Source organism: Pinus tabuliformis, chromosome 3_1 (genome assembly GCF_031772625.1).
Source record: "Pinus tabuliformis cultivar Carrire ecotype Pingquan chromosome 3_1, CPIR1, whole genome shotgun sequence".
Lineage (NCBI taxonomy): Eukaryota > Viridiplantae > Streptophyta > Pinopsida > Pinales > Pinaceae > Pinus > Pinus tabuliformis.
The window spans coordinates 576152353-576171586 of record NC_142301.1 but is presented as its reverse complement, the minus strand read 5'-3'; the positions used below and the strand labels follow the sequence as shown (position 1 = coordinate 576171586).

At 32.5% G+C, this 19234-nt stretch overlaps 1 pseudogene; it reads right to left on the bottom strand.

Annotated features, from left to right (window-relative positions):
• Nucleotides 1–1640: 1640 nt before the first annotated feature.
• Nucleotides 1641–18553, bottom strand: LOC149188293 (BTB/POZ domain-containing protein At2g24240 pseudogene; annotated as a pseudogene).
• Nucleotides 18554–19234: the final 681 nt, after the last annotated feature.

Below are 19234 nucleotides of genomic sequence, written 5' to 3'. Positions count from 1 at the left end.
TGATGTTGTTGATCGTTCAAGTGTCTTCTTTCATTGTGTCTATCGAGAGCTATTGACAACGTTACTGCCATGAGGAAAGCGACCTTGTTGATCGTCTAGGTGGCTTGTTCTGTTGTGTATGCCTTCTTCGACACATAACAAATAATGTTCTTCATCACTTTGTCGATGCTCTGGGATATATGATTTTAAATAACAAATTGATTGCCACCAAATTGAAGGTGGATTTGTAGGTCCCTAGGTGAGGCAATGTTCAAGTCAACAAGGAGGATATTTGTAGAGTTGCGAGGGCACTAATGGCATCAGAAGAGGGAGAAGAGGGGAAGGAGGCAAGGAAACGGGCATCGCAAATGGGAGATGGCTCAAAAACTTGATTCCACGTGTTATATTTTACTCGAACGAGGATAATAAAATAGGGCGTTGCGATTGCAGACTAAACAATATTTGAACAGTATTTGCGCAGCTGAAAACCACATAAAAATAACTTTCATGTAAATATATAATATTATATAATTGAAACATATTTTATACTCAATCTTAACTTAATAATAATAATAATAATAATAATAATAAATTCTTATACTCACTACAAAAAAAATAACAAATCACATCATGAGATGAGTAAAATTAAAAATCAATCATAAAAGCCCGTAAAATTCATACACTACTCCTATATCTTGTTTTTCCCAGCGGCCTTTGTAACATAAATGAGAAACTTATCTTCTGTGGAAGAGAAAATATTTCTACAACATTAATAATTCCCTGTAGACATTGTTCCTCAACCTTTAGAAGTTACAAGAAGGTTCGGTCAATAAATCGCAATTGGTGTCAAATTACAAAGTTTGATTCTTCTCAATGTCTTTCCACCATCTATCATATTCATATTTTCCATCTATCGTCCACAAGTCTTTTCATTTCCCCTGAACTTAAGTTGATTTGGTCATAGTTGACAATGAATTAGGGAATTTTCGCATTTTTTACTGGATTTATTCTACAAACCATTAGACTATGTTGTAGTATTGCCCGTCACTAGAGATACAAAGACATATTATATTGCATAAGAATTTGTCACATCATATGAGCTATGATCATTCATTCATAGATAAAACATTTCATTCCACTCACGTATCTTAGTTTGAACACCATGGATAGTAAATCTTCAATATTGGGTTTCTTTTTTATGATTTAAAAGTTTCAGAACTAGTCTGGTGGTTCTCACTTGGAAGTTAGATTCTCATTTACTGAGAGACTCTATCAAAGGCACAAGTAATAGATATTTTAGGAAAATATTCCAAACCAAGGCGTGTTCTTATTTGAATATCATTCAGTTACGTAACAAAACATAGCACACAATGTCTATGATGGATTCTGTCTGAAAAGCTAGCTGTTGGCTCTTTTTCAAAGTACTTTTACATAAATTCTCACATTTGTATTTCATTGAGATGAAATTCAATGCTAATTTTTAAAATATTTTCTTTGTGTTTCAGCTTAAATAAACAAAACAAAAAACAAAGAAAACAAAATCAACTTGTATTTATATAGAAGCTTTTATTCTCAAATCTTCTACATATTGTATCTGATCAGTTGTATAGTATGGAAACAGTACAATACACAAATATAATATATCAAAACCTAATGGGTAGTTATTCATCCCCCTGATAAACATTGGTGTTCATAGAAAGTGGAGTTTCCCAAACATCAAACACATCTTCTTCATCATACAAAACAAACAAACGGTCTCCGCCAACAGCAATATCGACAATAACGCCTCCATATGATCCGTGTTTGTTCTCTATCTGCGATGTGAGCACCCAATGAGGAGCACAAAATATGTGCACCTTATTGTTCTTTGTCGAGAAAAGCTACAGTACATAGTATTAGAAAAACAGAGAGACACACAAGAATGAAATCAAATCTCATTGATCAAACTGCTTGAACAACTAGTACATTATATAGGCACACATAGATAACTTCTAGGACAATCTAGATCCAAATAATTTGGATCACCAACTCACAACACAAACTACAAAGACACAACTCATGATAGATAGACTCAAACACTAACTACGAGAACAAAACTCATCAAATCTATATGTACATATCATTTCTACATTATTCCAACATCCCCCCTTAATGGAGAAATGGATTTTCAACAATGCCTAGTTGTTGTCTACATATTTCAAAGTTCATCTTTCCAATAGGCTTGGTAAATATGTCAGCTACATTCTCACTTGTATTACAATAGACTAAATGAATCTCATTTTATTTTATTTTTTCTCTTACAAAATGATGTTGGACTTCAATATGTTTAGTTCTGGCATGATAAATTGGATTATTTTCTAGCTTCATGGAACTCTAGTTGTCACATTTGATGCTTGTTGGTCCTCTTTGTTTTTCTCCAACATATTCAAGAATCCTCCTTAACCAAATAGCTTCAAAATTTTCATTGTTCAAGGCTTTGTATTCAACTTCTGTGGATGACAAAGAAACAATTGGTTGTTTCTTGTTGCTCCATGATACGATCCCCAATCCTAAATTCACTACAACAAAACCCTCTGATTAGCATCCCTTTCTTCTTCCTTTTTTGCATCTACAACCAATTTTTGGTGCTATTTGTGTTCATTTATCAAATATGGTGCAAAACTTGATGCAAAGTTTGCACCGAGTTTTTCACCAGGTCTTACACCAAGTTTAGCACCAGGTATTGTAATAGGTTTTGCATCAGGTTTTACACCAGGTTTTACGCCAGGTTTTATGCGAAGTTTTGTGCCATCCTTTGCACCATGTTTTGCATCAAGTTTGGCACCTAATTTTGTTTCGCTAACTTTTGTATCATTTATTGCATCCACTTTTTGCGCCTACACTTGCATTACCTTTTTCGTCATCTCTTGCATCCTCTTTTGCATCATTTTTTGCATCCCCTTTGCGTCAAGATTTGCATCAGGTTTTGTGTCTCATATTGCATCTACTTTTGCATCAACTTTTGCATCATATTTTTCATCTATTGTTGCACCCATGTTTACGTCCACTTTTACATCTTATTTTTCATCTTCATTTGCTTCTTTTTTTTCATCTATCATTACATCCACTTTTGTTGTGACACTATTTGTACCATGTTTTTTACTTACTGTTGTACCCACGTTTGCTTCCAATTTTGCATCCACTTTTGCATCAAAATATTGCATCTATTTTTGCATCCACTTTTGTGTTGGGTTTTGCATCTCATTTTGTATATTCTTTTGCATCTACTTCCATTGCATCCATATTTTTCATCCAATTTTGTTTCTGTTGTTGCACCCATGTTTGCATCCACTTTTGCATCCCTTATTGCATCTTGTCTTGCACCCAAGTTTGCATCTTTTTTTGTGTTTTTTATTACATCCACTTTCTCATCCACTTTTGTTGTTCCATATCTTGTGCCTATCATTGAAACCCACATTTTCTTCCAATTTTGCATCCACATTTGCATCATCTTTTGTGTCCAAGTTTGCATCAAATAATTTTTATGTTTTTTGCATCCCATTTTGCATCTACTTTTACATCCACTTCTGATGCGTCCAATTTTGAATCTAATTTTTTGTCCACTATTGCACCCATGTTTGGTCCATGTTTACATCCATTTTTTAATCCAATTTTTCCTCATTTTTGCATCCAAGTTTGTGTCTTTTTTTTTGTTCATTGTTGTATCCCCATTTATTTCACAACAATGCATGCTAATTTTTATGCCTACTATTACACCCATGTTTTCTTCCACTTTTTCATCCATGTTTGCATCCTATTTTGTGTCCAAGTTTGCATCCTATTTTGTGTCCAATTTTGCATCAACTATTGCATCTACTTTTTCATCCACTTTTGTGTCAATTTTTCTGTCTTGTTTTGCATCTACTTATGTTGTGTTCACTCTTCATCCAATTTTATGTCTATTTTTGCCCCCATTTATTTTTGACTTTTGCATCCATTTTCCAACACATTTTTTTTTTGCATTGATGATATTTATTATGAAATTAACAATTATGAACAACTGATGACAATGTCAATAATTATGACGATGATGATAATGACATGAATTTGATTATTATGATAATCAAAGTGATGATAAAGATGATGGGGGTTATAATGACAATGATGATGATGGCAATGCTAATGACCTTGGACAATCTTCCCAATTTTTAAATGTTGTCATGGTCATAATCATAATCATTATCTTTAGAGTCATTTTCCAAGTCATCATCATTTGATCCTCATTATCATTATTTTAATCTTGGTCATAATCAACAACAATAGTGGCATGAATGATGATTATGATGTTCATGACGAAGTTGACAACAATGATGATAGAAATTACATTAATTATGATGATGGGGATGATGAGAATTATAATGACGATGATAATGATAGTGATGATGATGATGATCGATCATCTCTAAAAAATAAAGTTTTCATTTCTCTTGCATATATCATGTGTCCTAACAACCCTTTTTTAGCACTCGTAATATTTTTTGGGTTCATGATATTTCTTACGACACCTATTATTATGAAAAATTGACGAAAATGTCCATAATAATGATGATGATGATGATGAATGGTGATTATGACAATAATGCAATGATGAGATTGATGGTGGTGATGATGATTATAATGGAGATGACGACACTCCCTCTAAACTAGGGAGTTATTCATAATGAGACAAAAAAGTACTCTCAAGTTGAAATATTCATGTAAGAAGGGATCTAGATTGATAAGCATCAACGATGATTTACATCATCATAGCCAACATTGTCAAAATAGAAAGGCCTTGACTAACAAGTTATATCTCTCCGTTAGATCATAGCACAATGTTAGGAGGCATAAATTTGGACACCACTACCTCTTTAGGCACTTACCGCACTAGGATGTTCATCAGGAATGTCCTCGCATGATCATTTCCTAATCCACTATCATAATATTTGACATCAGGAAATGTCGATCCTCATGACTATTCTTATCTTGGATTAATTTACTTGACTTATGGCGGTTAGTCCTAGTCAAAGCACAAATTCTCAAAGAATATTGGTCCCAGATGTTTATCTAATCCACCATTCTCCCTCTTGGTGTCTTTAGTAGGCTTACAACTATTAGTCTCGGCCATAGTACATGACAAATGGATAATATGGTGTCAATGCTCACTCCCTCTCAACCAGGAAGGAGACAACCACAAGCATAAGTGTTTCTCAAGAATACCCATCATTTTCATAGTGAATAACATCATTAATTTGTTTTAATCACATGACGCCTTTATGATTGAGCATTCATAGATTTGTGGCAAAATATTTCCCCTTTTCTCATTTTTGATGAAAGAAATCAAAAAGTGAAAGCCAAAATCATTAAGGTTACACTATAATGATTTATCTAAGTCTAAACTCTAAGGTTAAAGTGAAACTTTATGTAAATATTATATCTATGAGTTGTTCAAAACTTATGAAAACCTTATTCCCTAAGTCCTATATATAAGAAAAATCAAAAGAAAGAAAAATAAGGCCCAATGAATGGTAACTCATGTATTCACACCCTCTTTGGAAAACATATGAATATATACACTCCTAGTCACACTTGATCATATGTTTGTGATGGTTAAATCATGAAGTCCTCTTTTCCCATTTCATTTTCACTTCATCATTTAAGAACCTAATTGAGGATCTAGGGAATTTTCTTGCCTAAGGGTTTCATGTCTACTCTTGGTTTACTTATGTCACACTACGGTCAATCATGTGACGGAATGAAATACTTAAGTTTGTGGAGTTATTAGAATAGTGTATTAAGTTAGTCACCACACACACATGTATTACATGTCATTGATCCACATGTGTGGGTTGGAGAATCATTGCTTGAGAACTTTAATGGATACTACTTTAGGGCCTTGATGGTATCTTACAAAATCTCTTGGTAAAAATTGTGATTCATCCTTTCTTTTCCTTAAGACACTTGATAATATTGAGGTCACTCTCGATAATCCACGCAAATGGGGAGTATAAATTACTTGTGCTGGAAATAGAATTGAGAAATAGAGGTTTTCCATTTGTGATATTGGAGTCATAGACATTGGATACATGGTAGTAGTCCTAGATGTCAATTAACTAAAATTATATTGTCATAATGTGAAAAGAGGTAAACATATTGGTAACCTTGATGTCCTGATCATTCCAAATAATAGTCATTCCACCCAAGTATATCTAATCATCAATCGCTACTACTTGGAAATTCCTCCCCCATTTTCTATTTATATGAGGGAGAACCTCACTTAATATTTTTATTTCTTATATCAACATTATTGATAGGTGCTTTGCGTACCATTTTTATTTTAGGAGTATTTGTTTTCCTTTACTATTGAGGTCCCTCATGTTCCATGAGACTATTTTCATGGAGAATTTACACAAAAAGGAAGTATAATGTGACTAAAAAAACATGTTCCAAGATTTAAGTTATTGGACAATGCCACTTCATGACTCCTATATTTCCTTAACCTGGGACTGAATGGTGAACTTGATAGCCTTAAGGGAAATTAACCAATGAATATCTCAAAAAGAGGTGACTTTTGGATTTATCACATACAAGTTAATATACTAAAAAAAATATTTCCATAAAAATTTCATCAATCAATGAATCTTTAAAAAAAATATTCAAAACAATTTCATCAAGCAATGAAGCAATACATTATAAATTACAATCTCTAAACCTTTTGGGAACTTTTTGCTAAACCATGTTCAAAACCAACATATTTAATATTAATATTTAACAATAATATGGAAAATAATACATTTTCATAAATTAAATAACATGTTATCAATCCTAAGAAATGTCACTAACATAAAACTAAAAAGCATGCAACTAATGGGAGTGACCACTCAAGGCTACCATAAGACAATTAATCTATTAAGGAAAGGATTAATGGGGAAAGAAATCTACAAAGGACAAAGGCAAACCTATTTTAACTTTATTGTTTTATTAGGTGCCAGTTGAACATCTCAAGATATAATGAAGAGAATAATTAATTTTATTGCATTAAGAAAACCCAAGCACATTCTATAACTTAGCAAGGAAGAGATGTATAATACCCATCTCAGCGACACAACACATGGCATTAAGCTAATTTTTATACATAATTTAAACTTATATCAGAAAATCACAAATTTAGCATGAATGGATGTTTAAAATCCATTTTTATAAAAAGAAAATATAATTTTTGTTATTAAAAAAAACCAGAAACTAAATATATTTTTTTAGAAAATAAAAAAATACTAAACTGAATATATATTTAAAAAAAAACTAAACTTAAGATATATATATATATATATATAATTTAAAATATTTTTTAGAATTTTTTTAAACACGTCCCTCCATTCTAAGAAGCAAAAATAATAATAGAAATAAGGACGGACCAAAAATATTCCTTTCCTTGGTAAGTGGTTCCCACCATTTATTCCACTCACTCGAGTTATTTCATAAAACAGAGATAAGTGTTATTTCACACTCTTTTGGAAAAGCCTATTGAGCTTCTCTTATGATATATCTATTCCTTGATGGAGTCCTTGATATATTGATCAATTTTTGATTCCTTGATTAATTAGAGCAAAGAAAACATGAGTACTCTTAATTCCAAGTTCAATGCCTCTAATAGTGGACACAAGGCAAGGGAGGGGTTGCTATCGTGGTCATAACTCCAAGTTCATTGTCTTTGATGGTGGACGAGGCAAGGAAGGGGGTCGCGGTCATGGTTGTGGTCGTGGAGTTTTCTCTTTTACATTATATTTAGGGAGTTCAAAGCAATTTGAATGGAATCATTGTCGTCACTAGGTATAATGGATTAAGTGTGATAATGGATAAAATGCAGTAGTTATTTGTGAGCATTTGTTCTCGAACGAACATTAGGATCCATCTTATTATAGAGAAAAGTACATGCATTAAAAACAACTCAATATTTCATGTGACATTCATATTGTATGCAACTTATTTTTCATTAAAAACAATTTACTTTTTCATGTGAATTCCTTTTTTGTTAAAATTTCTTCTATTTCTAATCTGAATTACAATTGTAATTTGAAATAAAGCTTCAAGTAAATATTAATTTACCAATTCTGCATGGAAATCATAAGAAACATTCACAATATAATATGAAGAACAAATGGGTACCTACTTCATATGGATTAAAAAATGCTTCTACTACTTAATGGAATTACAAGTGTAATATTAGTTGGATCTCCAATATATCTTAAGCCATATTTTCATTTTATTTTTAGTACTATTAAATGTTATTATGTCCTACCTCATTTTATTGTTAGCATTGTAATAAAAATATGCATTTTGCTATAGAATTAGTACTAACATGTAATATTGATTTTTTTTCCAGAAGGCTATAGGTAATGACCACGAAGATGATGATATAGACTATGTTTAGATTACATCATATATTAGAGATGATGATGATGAGGATGGCGATGGCATTGGTGATGATTATGTGGATGATATTATCAGGATGGTCAGGATGATGATCATGAGGATGAGATTGACTATGATTTTTGTGGTGCTAGCTAGTCATGCATTATTTTTTATATTTAGTTGGATGTCTTAATATGGTAATCATAAATTTGAATTTTAGCTTATTTGAATAATGATTATGATACTATAGGTACTATCTTGTTACCTTATGAATATGTTGAAAATTGTTTACAATTTTTTTATGAAGAATTATCGTGCATGATGAGATTCCTATATTTTTATGGGTGTTGTGAATTTACTTTGGCATAATGATATCTATGAAACATTTTTATTTGGTAATCTTACATTGACTTTTAGTTGATTTGATTAAATATGATGATGATATTATCATTTTTATCTTGTTATTTTACGTATATATTGAAAATTATCAACATTATTTTAATGGACAATTATTATGTATGATGATATTACTATCTTTTGATGGATGTTGTGAATTTACCTTAGAATAATGGTGTTCATGAAATATTTTGATATGATAATCTCACATTTGAATATTAGTTGATTTGATTAAATATGATGAGGATATTATTAGTATTATCTTGATACTTTATATATGTGTTGAAACCTGTCAATGCTTTTTTATGGAGAATCATTATGTATGATGATACTACTATTTTTGGATGTAATGTTGTGAATTTACCTTGGAATAATGATATCTTCGATAAACGTTGACTTAGTAGTAATATATTTATATTGAAAATTGTCAATGATATTTTAATGGAGAATTGTTATATATGAGGATACTGCTATATTTTTTATGAATGTTGTCAATTACCCCTAAATTTGTTTACAAATACTAAGTTATGAATTTGAATTGTGATATGTTCTTAAATGTGTTATACATGAAAATACCACCTAATCATCTTGGAGGAGAATACTATGCTGTTGGTTGAAATACCCCTTTCTCCTAAACTATATAAGCCTATAATACAAGTTATGTACCATGAGGACCACAGTATCCTAGTCTATAACAAGTTGTCCCCTTCATCTAACTTTTGTTACCAAAATTCTCACATTAGAGGAATTTTCAACTCAAAAAATAACCACCTAAGAAAAAATTAAGAAACTAATAAAATAATGCCATGTAGACAATTTTTTAATATATCATTTTTATTATTCTTTTACTAAAATTACCCAAATAAATGTCACATTTATCAGAATAATTGTATATGTATTTTATACTTAATTTAATATATTAGCACAAGATTTAATAAAATTTAAATTAAAAAAGTAAATTTAAATTAAAAAAACAAATTCAAAATTTAAAGGAAATTTAAATTTAAATTTAAATTACCCAAATAAATGTCACTTTTATCAAAAATAACCATCTACATGTATTTTATATTGAAATTAATTTATTAACACAAGATTTAAGAAAATTTAAATTTAAAAGGAAAATTTAAAATATAAATTTAAGTTAAATTTAAATTTAAGTTAAATTTAAATTTAAGTTAAATTTAAATTTAAGTTAAATTTAAATTTAAGTTACTTAAATAAATGCACTTTTATCAAAATAACCATATATTTATATTTTACATTTAAATTAAATTTAGGGTTTAGGATTTTATATTTAAATTTATTTATTTAACACGCCATGATTAACCCTTCATTAAAAATATTCTCGATATTCTAACTTTTATAGATTAAGATATTAATTTTATTTTTAATATTTAATATAGTTTTGGGTCACTTGGGCACCATTCACAGTTAAATTATTAAAAAAAAATCCACTGCCTAGTCACACCTGTATGTCTTTTAAATTTTAAAGGATTTTGATTGATTACACATTATGAGATGGAAATTCAATGTTAACATTTTAAAATGAAAATTCAAGCTCGAGTTAATTAAAATTTGACACTCTTGTCCACTTTCGGAAACTCATATGGTGGAATGTGATCTCTTTATCCTCATCTTTACATTTTTCCTAAACATTAAAAGCATACAAAAGTGGGAAAGAGCCATAAAGCATGGGGAAGCGTTTTCCTAAGCACAAAAGCATTTAAAAAGTGGGAAATGCCATTTTTATATGAGGAAACATTATTCAACCAAAAGTTTTTGCCAAAATTGAACTAACGAGGAATTTGGGAAATCTTCATAGCCTTCACTTTCCTATATATTGGAAACTTGGCCATTGAGTAAATGGTGGGAATTCGTGTATTGCCACGCTGCTGAGATCTATCTTGAGAGGGATGGTTTTGGAACTAGGAGTTGGGGGAGGTGTTGTTGCAACGGCATTTGATGGTTGTAAGTTTCGTCCAACTCCTTTATTAATATAGATTAGTTGTTCTTCCTTCCATATGCTACTATCCATTCTTTACTTATCCTATTTAACTAATGAATGTATGGGATTTTGGTTTATATTTATTTATCAAGATATTATGTTGTGAAGTTTTCTTTGTTCTCTATCTTGTGTGTAGGACCAAGATTTGGAGCTATCTAGGAGCGCTTCCCAGCTACACTAAAAACTCCAACAAGACCTGCATGCAAGGACTCACATGAATTCATTCTTCTTTTCTTAATCTATACTCTACATCTTGATCTACTAAGAATCCTGAGCCTTAGAACAACCTTTCTCTTAATCAGTCTATCTTAGGTTTCTGGGATAAACTGAGAGGGTTTTATGTTCATCTAACTGTGCATTAAATCCTACAGCAAAATGATATTTAGAAACTGTAATATATTTCACTATGTAATAAAATTAGTAAAATGGAAGTAAAAGTAAAACTCTAAACAAGAAGCCAAAAGTGGATGTAACCATCGATACAACATTGGGAGTAGAATTGTTTGTTAAACTAGCCATCAAAACAAGATGCAAACAATGAGACAAAAAGGGTTTTAAAGTAGAATTAAAAAAGGGTGCAAAACTAGACAGAAAGAAGGGAACAAAATAGGGCATACAAAAAGATACCAAATTGGGCGCAAACAAGGATGCAAAAATGGACACCAAAATGAGGATGCAAAGAATGGTGTAAAATTAGGATGCAAAATTGGGTGCACAAAGGATGTAAGAAAAGACACAAAATAAGAAGAAAAATGGGACTAAAAAAGGGTGAAACTAATGATGCCAAAAATGATGCATAATTAGATGAAAATTCAAACTAAAATCTAGGTGAAAAATGAGATGCAAATGTGGACACAAAATGTGGCAGAAAAAAGGATGCAAATTTGGATGCCAAAAAGGATGCAAAATTAGAAACAAAAAATGATTCAAAATTGGAAATAAAAAATGGTGAAAAAGTGGACACAAATGTAGAAAAAATGGTGCGAGAATGGGCATAAAAATGGATCAAATTTGGATGCAACATTGGATGCAAAATGAGGTGCAGCAAATGATTCAAAACCTGGTGCAAAAACAAATGCAAAAGTAGACGAAAAAATGGCTCAAAATTGAACCTAACATTAGACACAAAATGGGATTCAAAGGTGTACGCAACACATGGTCCAACATAGGGTGAAAATTTAGATGCTCAAAAGGATGAAAAATTGGATGCAAGAAATGTTGTTAAAAATGATGCTAAATTGGATGCAACAAATGATGCAAAATTAGCTGCAAAATAGGATGCAAAAAAGGGAGACAAATGAAACGAAAAAGTGGATGAAAAAAATGGTGCAAAAATAGATGAAAAATTTGGCAGTAAATCAGATTCAACATATGGTGCAAAATTAGATGCAAAAAATGGTGTAAAAAAAGGCAGAAAAATTGGTGCAAAAATAGATGTAAAAATAAGTACAAAATTAGAAGCAAAAAATAGCATAAGACTAGATGCAAAAACTGGCACAAACTCGATGCAAAAAAGGCATTAAATTAGATGCAAAAGATGGTGTAAACTCGTTGCAAATTATGACACAAAAATAGAAGCAAAGAATGGCACAAAACAGGAAGCAAAAAATGATGCAAAAAATGGCACAAAACTAGAAGCAAAACCTGTTGTAAAACCAAATACAAATCTTGGTGCAAAATATGATGCAAAATTTGGTGTAAAATAATGATGAACAATGTGGTGCAAAAAGGGACGCTTTAAAATTTGTACAATAGAGCCATATTTAGCGCCAGTCTGCTCATCCAAATGGAGAGAAAAATACACTAAAATCTGGTGCTAAATCTGGTGTAAATTGCTTGTTTTGTTGTAGTGATTGAATGCATATCCAGATGTTGATATTCTATCATGAGGATTTCCAGCCCAATCTAAATCAAAAAAACTTGCCAACTCAACATCATATTCATCAGTATACAAAATACCAAAATAAAGTGTTCCCTTCATATATCAAAATGCTTTCTTTGCTTCTTTCCAATGGATTTCACAAGGCTTAGCAATAAATTAACTAAGGATGCTCACAGAATACACTATATTTTTCCTGGTAGTGGTGAGGTAGTTCAAATTTCCCACCGATTGATGATACAAAGTTCCATTCACTTCTTTAGATCCATCATCACTGTACAACTTGGCATTCTGTTCCAAAGAAGTAGATACTGGTTTGCATTTAAACATATGAAAAATTTCAAGGATTTACTTTGCATATTTTCTTTTTTTGATGATTGTGTTACCAAATACCCTCCAAATTTCGAGACCCAATCAATAATGCAATTCACTAAGATCCTTCATTTCAAATACCCATGACAATTGAATTTCAATTTCTTCAATCAACCTACGTGTACTGCCTATTATGATAAGATCATCAACATACAAAGATATCAAGGCAAAGTTCCCATCTTCATATCTCTTAATGTACAAGTTAGGATCACTTTTGCTTCTAACAAAACCTTTTTCATAAAAGAGTGAATCAATTTTCAGATACCAAGGTCTTGGTGCTTGTCAACCATACAAATCTTTCTTTAACCTACAAACAAGATGCTCATGTCCCTGCTTTACAAATCCTTCAGGTTGAACCAAATAAACTTCTTCTTTTAATTCACCATTCAAGAAAGAAGATTGGACATCTAATTGATGCATTTTCCAATTTTGTTTTGTAACTAATGCAATCATGATTTGAATTGCATTCAATCTAGCTACAGGTGAATAAGTATCTTCATAATCAATGCCTTCTTTTTGTGAATAGCCTTTTGCAACCAATCTAGCTTTATACTTATCAATACTACCATCGGCATTAAACTTTGGTTTGAACAACCATTTTCATCCTATGGTAACTTTATCTTTGGGAAATTCTATTAATTCCCATGTATCATTCATTGTATTCTTCATTCATTGCATCTCTCCATTCTTTAAATTCTTTAGCTTCTTCCTAACTTGAAAGTTCTACAACATTCATTACATGAGACATCAATGCATAATCTTTACACCTTATAGGTGGCTAAATTTGATGTGATGACCTCCTTAGAGTTTTACTTCTTTCATCCTTCTTTCTTCTTTGTGGAGTCTCGTGTTCTCTTCTTGGAGTGTCATGACTGCTAGATGCTTCCTGCTATTGAACTTGTACCTGTTCCTGTACCTATTGTTGTATCTATTCCTGTTCCTGTTGAAATCTTTCTTCAATTTTGACATAATAATCAATATTGTGCCATACACGTGTGTTATTCATTTTTATCAACTTCATCTACATTTTCATGAAACACCACATCCCTACTTGTAAGTAATCTATGTGAACTAGGATCAAACAACTTATATGCGTTTTGATCATCACAATAACCAATGAATGTGCACTTAATTGATTTTGCATCATTTTTTCTTCTTTCATATTTTGGAACATGTGCAAATTCCTTGTATCCAAAAACTCTTAAATGATTCACTTTTGGTTTATATCCATAAGATGCTTCAAAATGTGTTCTTAGATTTAAACTTTTGGTTGGACTCCTATTTTTCAAATAAGAAGTAGTATTAATGGCTTTAGCCCATAAACCATTAGAGATATTTTTACCTTGAAGCATGCTTTGTGCACATTCCACTAGTGTTCTATTTTTCCTCTCAACAACTCCATTTTGCTAAGGTGTATGAGGCACTGTAAATTGTTGTCGAATCCCATGACTTTTGAAAAATTGATTAAAATCTCTTGATTTTTATTCTCCCCCTTTATTAGATTTGAGAATTTTGATGTATTTCCCATTTTGTTTTTCCACCATGTTTTTGAATTCCTTAAAGTATTAAAAAACATCACTTTTCTTTATTATGAAATAGACCCAAGTGTATCTAGATCTATCATCAACAAAATTAAGAAAGTACAATGCTCCTCCAAGAGATATAGTGTGCATAGGTCCACATACATCAGTATGAATTAATTCAAGTATTTCTCTTTGCCTTTTTTCTTCATGTATAGGAAATTCCTCTCTATGGTGCTTGCCAAGTGCACATGCTTCACATTTAACATGATTATTCTTCATAACAAGAAGACCTTCAACCATTGTTTTTATTTGAAGTAACATTAAATCATTGTGATTTAAATGCTCATACCTTTGATGCCATAACTTTTATGTTGACCTTGTTGTAGATGCCAATGCTTGATATCGTGTCATCGTCACATTTAGCTTATACAAGCCCCCAACTCTGGTACCTATGGCAATAACCTTGTAGTGATTTTGGATATCTTTAACAACACACCATGATTTGAAAAATTCCACTTTTAGATCTTGATCAGCAATAGTAGAAACATAAATTAAATTCTTTTTATACCATGAATAGACATCACATCATGGATCTATCTCTCTTTTCCATTAGGCAACATCACACCTATTATTCCATAACCTTGAACTTGAAGGGATATTTTATCTCCTAGATAAATACATGTTCCATCAATGTTCTCATGATATTCATCAAACAAATCCTTATTAAAGACATATGGAGTGATGCACCAGAATCAATGAACCAAGCATTCACATCATCAATCTCAACAGACAATGCAGCATCAGAAACCAAAAATTTTAGATTTTTAAATCCATCATTGATTGAGATGTCTTTGTCCACAAAATTCCCATTATTCCTTTTGTTTCTCTGTTTAGACTCATTATATTTCATTTTATAGTAATCTTTAGCATGATGTCTAGGTTTTCCACAATAATAACAATCATCATTTCTCTTATCATGAACTGGAAATTTAGATTGTGCTATACCTTTCTGCTTTTCTTGAAACTTTCATCCTTTGCTTTTGTCCCATGGCTTCTTTGTATGGTTGCTTACCCTTGGCTACCAATGCTAAATCTGAATTGCTTGAGCCCAAATTGAAGTTCTTCTTTCTCTTTTCCTCTTGTAGAAGAATACCTGTCAATTCATCAAAAGTAGGAGGATTCTCTCTAGCTGAAAGACTTGAAACAAAAATTTAATAATCTTGCACTAAGCCATTTAATGTGATAGTGACCAAGTCAGTGTTGGACACCTTTTCACCAATTTCTCCTAACTTATCACTTAGCTCTTTGACATGGGAAATGAAATTGCTTATACTTTCATTGGCCTCTATTTTAATTAACAAACGTTTGGTCTTAAAGAAAAAAATTGGTTCGTATTAGATGTTTCATACAAGATTTTGAGAACATCCCATGTTTCTTTGTATGTTTACAATCCCTAATACGAGGAATGATGTTGTCCTTAACTGACATTAATAGCAACACCTTTTCTTTTGTTTCCCTTTTTTCCCAATCTGGAATAGGTGCAACAGCAGTGGGTTTGGGCTCTACCCCACTCACCATGGGCCACAAATTATTTCCCTCTAAAATTGTTAATACATTGAATCTCCAATTTGCATAATTTCCTCCATCAAGCCTTGTGGACTCATTCAAATACGTTTCAATAAAAAAAAATGACATTTGTCTTCAATCAACAAAATGCACCCAAATCCACGAGAACTACACCCAAATTCCCCAGATCTACATCCAAATTCACCAGATCCAAAACCAAATGCACAAGATCTAAAAATACAAGACTTAATATTGCTTCAAATAAAAAACAAAGCCAAAATTACTTCTTATTTCTCATTTTTTTACCAAACCCTGTTTCCAAAACTTTATTTTCCCTTTTTTAATCAAATACACCTTTTTATCAACAATTTTTAACTTTCACCCAAAAAATATATTTAACTCCTTATACCATGTATTTTTTTTTCATCAAAAAAATTAGAATCCCATACAACTCCTTTAATCTACTGCGCTATACTCTTCATAAAATAATAAAAAATAAAAAATTCACTTTATGGATTGAAAAATCATTTTGGAAACATAATAATCAAACCAACGACTCATCATCGTGGAGAGAATACAAGTTGAATAAAGGATCCAACTTCTTCTCACACCTTCTGCTACGTACACAAAGGTTTACAAATAACTTCACAAACTTCACCCCACCCCTAGTTCAATGAACGGATCAAACTGTCCACAATTTTATGCCCCAAATAACCACCTCTGCAACCACAACCTTGATTTTGTAAAAAATTTGTAAATCATTGATCTGTGGCATTTAATATAACTTGGGGAAATGAACCACGACCCTGTGCAATTAAAGTTTGTGCAGTTAGGGACCTTACAACAGTAATGGATTGCACCAATAGGATTTGTATACGATCTCATCCAATGATAAAAAAAAAATGGAGAGAAACGACTTAACAATAAGATCTCACTGCCCTCAATCTCACAGCCCTCATAGACCTGGGCCCTCTTGCTCTCAGATCTGAAGCCTCACTATTCTGGCTTTGATACCATATTAGAAAAACAAAGAGACACACAAAAATGAAATCAAATCTCATTAATCAAAATTCTTGAACAACCAGTAAATTATATAGGCACACATAGACAACTTCTAGGACAATCTAGATCCAAATAATTCAAATCACCAACTCACAACACAAACTACAAAGGCACAACTCATGACAGATAGACTCAAACACTAACTACGAGAACACAAATCATCAACTCTATCTAGATATATCATTTCTAAATTTTTCCGACACATAGGTTGCCAGTTTGGAATACAATTTTTCTTCCCCTTCCACTGATTCCGATACAATCTTTATTGGTCGACTCTGGGGACACCATTTCACATGCTTCATGGACCTCATATACAGAAACCCGAGATTATCATATTGGTTGACTATGCAAATGGTTCTGCCATCTTCCATGGCCATGGTGTCGATCACCACTTTGTCGTCCAATAGATGGAATTATGTCCATGACAAGGCCGCATTGTTCTTTTCCCAAGAATCCAATCAAGTGATCATGTTAGCATGATCACTTCGAGGATACAGAGTCACCCCACAGAGGATATTTCTCTTGGGAAGCCACTGCATCTATAAGGGGACAATTGTATATGAAATCCACTTGATCACTTGTACTTTGATCCCACACCCCTACTCTGTATTCGACATTTAACCCTCTGCAACTGGCATACACGTGACCGTGGCTGCTGCTGGCGAGTGCTCCGATGGTGAAATTTTTGTGTTGGTCGCCTTGATGGCACACCTGGAATCTATGTTGTAGCTTTCCCATTCTGATATTAAAGTTCACCATGTCATTGTGGTTGGGCTTGTCGACGTTGGCGCAGGTGTCGTTTAGGAGCCAATGGGGATTAATAAATCCCATGTCATTAAGGAGATGGGAATCAAGATTGAGGGGTTGTAGCACCTCCATGGTCCAATCATAGACATGAACCATGTTTTCGTGTGCCACGCAACATCCTTTGTGATGTGCTTCTCTGATAGTAGTGTCGTCTCTCATGGCTCTTCCATGAATGGAAGCCAAAAGCCGAATTCAGTTTCCATCCAAGCTTTGAGCCCATGTGGCGCTATGGACTCTGTCCATGATACCATAGTAGAACACCTCTCTATAAAGAACCTTCTGGGACATGTGTGGAGGGACGTGAAGTTCCCCTGTTCGCAGGAAGTCGAGGAGAAGGGAGAAATAGGCTGGATTTCTGTCGATGAAATACTCGTGGGAATTTGGTTTCTCAGGCGCCCAATCGTGGCTGATCATGGCTCCCAGCATCGATTCCTGCCATGCATTCACCAAAGTGCTATGGCTCATCACAAGTCATTTTCCCCCACCATTTAGTTTAAATTTTTGACCATCATCATGTTCTCTTCTCGTCGTCATCACCACAACTGTAAAACTAATCCCTATAATAAAAAATCCCTCTGTAGTGAACCCTGGGCTTTGTATGGAGTTAAAACCAATACCTACAACTCCCTACTCAGTCGACAAAGAAGTGAGTGCTAGTGGTCAACACCTAACGAGAATTCTGTAAGATGTGATTGTTCTTGTTGGGGTTTATTTGAGTGGTCATCCCACTATGTTGTGAAATGGGTGAGATATACCCTTTCATTTATCGGTTATTCATTCCAATCGATTACACGCCATCTCCATTGATCGCACCATTCACGTTAAAACTCAAAAGTTAGTTGACTCTATCATATCATAACTGGATAAGGTGTTTTGAGATCATCTATGTAAAATGCACTACCCGTAATGAAAAGACATGCAACATGAATCAAGAAGAAAATAAATGGGGGATGTTTATGTGTGTGTTTTGCATGAAAATTCTGCTATTCTGAATTGGATAAAAGCTAAAGGTAAAGCATGTGTATCTCAGAAACACCAGTTGCTTTTTATACTATCATTTTGCCGATCATAAGGTGTTTTTCAACCTATGATCGAAGACGATGTATATTTGACACACTTCTATGCTATGCTATATCACTATTACTGGCTATCTTGTAAAACATGTTATGGAATGTTTTCAAATTTACTGGTTGATTATTGCAAATGTCTACTTAA